Genomic DNA, 4913 nt, shown 5'->3' with positions numbered 1-4913 from the left:
AGTACATATCGATCAACAAGTGAATCTTAAAATCAATGTAATACAAAATCTGATGAACAGAATAAACTGGTGAATATAATAGAATCAGGGAAATAGAAAGGGAGTGGACTGACAATTCTCAGGGGGGAAGGCGTGTGGGGGTGCGGGAAGAGACTGGACAAAAATCTACACCTATGGATGAGGACAGTGTGTGGGGGGGTAAGGGCAGCGGGTGGGGTGGGAACCTGGTGGAGGGGAGTTATGGGGGGGAAAAAGAGGAACAACTGTAATAATCTGAACAATAAAGATTTAATTTAAAAAAAAAACAACAACAACAACACATTTTAGCCGTGGCTCCTTTGGTTTGGTGGATAGAGTGTCAACCTGTGGACTGAAGGGTCCTGGTTTCGATCCTGTTCAAGGGTACATGCCTCAGTTGCAGCTTGATCTCCAGATCTGGTATGGGCCCGTGGGGGAGGCAACCAATCAATGTGTCTCTCTCACATCAATGTTTCTCTCTTTCTGTCTCTCCCCCTTCTTCCACTCTCTCTAAAAATCAATGGAAAAAAATAACCTCAGGTGAGGATTAACAAAAACAAAACAAAACACAACACATTTTATTGAAAGTGATCCAAAAAGGAGGCTATGAGGTCCAAAAGTTCAGAGTTCTTATTTCCTCCTGTCTCTGAGAGTTGTTTATACATTCACAGGATACACTCACCCTTGACTAGCAAGTCGACCTCAGAATTTTAGGAAAAACAAATCAGAAAGGATTAGACAAAAGCCAAGTGGGTTTGTTGTTGTTTTTTTCGTTTTAGTATTTTTTTAAAAGAAATCAAATAATAGTAGCATCTGCTATTTCAATCACGAAATCAGATCATGTCTTATAAGATGACATTATGGCAGCAATTATCAGTGCTATCAGTGAAACAAATGTCAGGCTATAGAATTTTCAGCTGAGGGACAGAGACAGAAAATGGCATGCTACCAAGCTCAGCAGAATAAGTGCAATTAACATGTGTATTACAGTTGGGTCACTCCGTGGACTGCACAGAGGTAGAGGGATAGAACAGGTGACCTTTCACTCTGCCCTTCAGTCCTACCATTTTCTGATTCTGTGGAACAGGGGCTTTTCAGAAATAAATCTGATTTGATGCATACAAATTTGACCTGTAGCTACCACCCATTTCTCTAGTATCAAGTCCATGTCTAAAGGCAATACTTAAGAAAAGTTCCCTGTATAAGGGAAGCCAAGTGTCCACTCATATGTAAGTAACTACTCTAATTATTCATGGATGAAAAGCTGTCACTATCTGACAGTTGCTGGGCACTTAGTAAAGAAAGAAAGAATTTTTTTTTTTTTAATTTTAGAAAGAAGTCTTGTCACAACCAAGGGAAGAGCATCTGGGCCCATGAGATCTTCCCTTGTTAGTTGGCTCTTTTCACCAAGGACCTTCTGAAGCAGGACAACTCCCGATATAATCCTGTTGTTGGTTTTTTACAGAAGCCCAGAAGTGTAAAAATTACCTCATAAATTAGTTTACTTTGGGACCTTATTACCAGTGATAAGGGGTATTTCTCGAAGCTCCGAGTTTTCCCACTCCTGTGACACGGGGATTTCCTCATTCGTGCCTTCATTAGGTTATTACAAACCAATTCTTAAATCACAGAACACTGATGTCTGTTCAAGAAAATTACCTAGATCCAGAGACACAGAATCAGCGAACAGACCTTCCAATCTCAGAGGGAAGGCAAGGGAGGGGAGGGTAAGAGATCAACCAAAGGACTTATATACATGCATATGAGCATAACCAATGGACACAGACAGCAGGGGGGTGAGGGCATGTGCTGGGGCGTGGGAGTGGCCAGGGAGAGGTCAATGGGGTAAAAGGAGACTCATGTAATACTTTAAACAATAAAGAATTTAAATTTTTAAAAAAAAATTACCATTCATCAAAGGAGTTCTTTGCCTCTGTGTTCAGATCCTTTTTCATGTTGACCTTGGCTTTATCATTTGTCCTCCATTTGTTGCTTAAGTTTTACATATTTCTAGTCTTGCTGATGTAGTGCCTCTAAGCTGAGCCGCCCCAGCCCACAGCTGCTTTTATTAGTGTCAATCGTGTTCTCAAACGTTCTTCACCTGGCCTCTCTCCAGGGCCTGCCTACCTTCCCACTTCAGGCTGATTCCCCACTAACCTGGACCAGGTGCTGCAACCCAGAGGCAGACGTGCATCGGCCATGCAGCGGTTCTCAACCTATGGGTCGCGACCCCTGAAAATACATCCTGCATATCAAATATTTACATTATGATTCATAACAGTAGCAAAATTACAGTTATGAAGTAGCAACGAAAATAATTTTATGGTTGGGGGTCACCACAACATGAGGAACTGTATTAAAGGGTCGCGGCATTAGGAAGGTTGAGAACCACTGATAGGGGCTTGACACTATCCATGAGGAGTATACAGAATACAGCCAAATTCTCAGAGAATCTGTGTGGAGGACTATGTTAAACACTTTCAAACGGTATCTCACTTGATTTTCCCAACAGTGCTAGGAAGTAGATAAGATTATTAGTCTTGTTTTAAGACATGGAAAGTAAAACTCAGAGAAATTAAATATCTTCCGGGTTACATGGCTAATGAAGAGAGAAGTCAAACTTCAAGATTCCAAATTGCACGCTTTTCTCACCTAAGCTGTCAGCTAGCTCGGTCGGGTTGCCGATATTTCCCTTCAATCGTCCCACCACAAATCAAAAGCTGTTTTCTGGAAGATTTTTCTGATTAATCAAGAATCTCATTTCCAGACCAGTTCACTCTCCCCTGTGTGAGAGTCAGCACTCGTGAATTTGATCCTTCTCACTAGACTAAATCCCTTAAGATCAAAGATTTTTTTAAACTATAACAACTTTTGTGGCCTTTGAACAGAGCCCAGCTCAGGATAGCAGGTGATTCAATGACTATCAAGAAAGTCATGTTCTCCAGCTGACTTCTCTGCTGTTAGGCGTGGTAATCATGTTTTCATGTTGATTTCCACTATAATTTCAAATAATTGTGTCCTCATGTGTAATTACTCCCTATAATTGGCAATAGATTCCTAATTACTTAATTTTCTCTGCCCTGTTTTCTTTGACAAATAGTTAATAATGTGTAAAATAAGCGTATGTACTGTTAGAACTGGCTTTTGGAAGCATTCCCTTGGCAAATCCATTCAGAAGAGATCGCTTTTGAAAACAATCTTTTTACTTTTGTGTGTGTGTGTGTAGATTTTCTTATATCAGTTTTTAGAAACACAGAGCTCCTGTGGTCTAGATAAACTCCAGTTCCCAGAAAGAACCACTTATCTTGTCAGCACAGAACTCGGTGAAAAAATGAAAGAAAATGTAAATCTGAATTTCCACAAAGTCTAAGAATAAACACTTCAAAAATTAAATTTTGTTTATCCAGGCATTTCCACTCAAATGGCAGGTTGTGATGCTAGAAAAGTAACATCAAAAATTATATCTACTTGATACAGCTGGTTTAGAAAAAAGCAAGGTAAATACAGAGGGGAAACTCTATGATACATTGACAACAGCAAAGGATGTGTCATACGTGTCGGAGAAGTGCGAGAGAAATATTATTATGACTAAAGGTAATAATCAGGAAACTACTTTGCTTCAGTTAAAGCTGTCAGAGCAGATGAAATGGGAAGCGATTTGGAGTTTGATCTTTTTCCTTTCCTAAATGAAAAAACAAACCTGTTACAGTAGAAAGCCTAATTTACTATAGTATGCGTTACTCTATGCAAATTCCAGAAAATTGAAAAGGCATTTGTCACCCCGGTTCCTGCAGTGTACTTTATTGAACTCTCTCCCTTTTGCTGTGCTGTAGCAAAAGGTATTTAAATATTCACATTTGCATTTTGATTGTAAGTCTGACAGGCAGCTTCATGCTGATTGTTCAACTGTGTTCCACCCCCACCCCAATTTCCAACATTATTAAACTGTGTAGTTGTCAAGATGCTTCAAAAGAGAACACTCATCAGTAAATCTTTTAGATTTATTCTATGTGGAGTCAGGAGGATGAGGAACTGGAGGGGGAGATCATATATGAAAAGACTTAGGAAAGTTTCTGGCATTAATAACAGCTCAATAAGTGGTAGCTACAACTACTATGAATTTCATTACTTTAAGGACATGACATCTCATTCCAGGAGACCAGCGATGGCGTGGTTAAGTCTGCCATGTTGGTGCTGGAGAGAAAGGAACACTTCTGCCAGGAGCAGTTTACTCGAGTCCTTTAGAAATGACAATGTGATTTAGTGTCTGTCTTTGAGTTGAACCTCTAATTCTAAATGAATGGCAAGAAGTAAAAGTAGTATTTTCCCAGTAATAAAAAGGACATGGTTATGTTTTGTTTTGTTTTTAATTTAGGTGGTTTGTAAATATATGTCTTTTCTGAGTAATAAGTGCTGAAATTTAAAGTGTAGGTTCAGCCCTGGCTGGGTGGCTCGGTTGGAGTGTTGTCCTGTACACCAAAATGCTGCAGGTTCGATTCCCAGTCAGGGCACATACCTAGGTTGCTGGTTCAATCCCCGGGTCAGGGCACATATGGGAGGCAACTGACTGATGTTTCTATCTCACATCATGTTCTCTTTCTCTATCCCCTGCCTCCCCCCCCCCCCCACTCTATAAGTAAATAAACAAAAATATCCTTGGGTGAGGATAAAATATTTAATAAAATAAAACATAGGTCCATCTGACTGTTTGACAATTTCCCACAATGTTCAGAGGATAACTCTTGATTTTAAACTGATTCTGCACTCATATCTAAAACCGATTTAATTGATCAGAATGCCTTTTTGTTAAAAAAAAAAAAAAGACTAAAAATTTTTATTAGAAGTAGTAGATGTAGAAATATAATAGTCTAGAAGCATGGCCATGGGAACATGAG

This window comes from Myotis davidii, unplaced genomic scaffold, assembly GCF_000327345.1.
Source record: "Myotis davidii unplaced genomic scaffold, ASM32734v1 scaffold16, whole genome shotgun sequence".
NCBI classification, from domain to species: Eukaryota; Metazoa; Chordata; class Mammalia; order Chiroptera; family Vespertilionidae; genus Myotis; species Myotis davidii.
The sequence above is the reverse complement of the archived record's forward strand: the minus strand, read 5'-3'. Positions refer to the sequence as shown.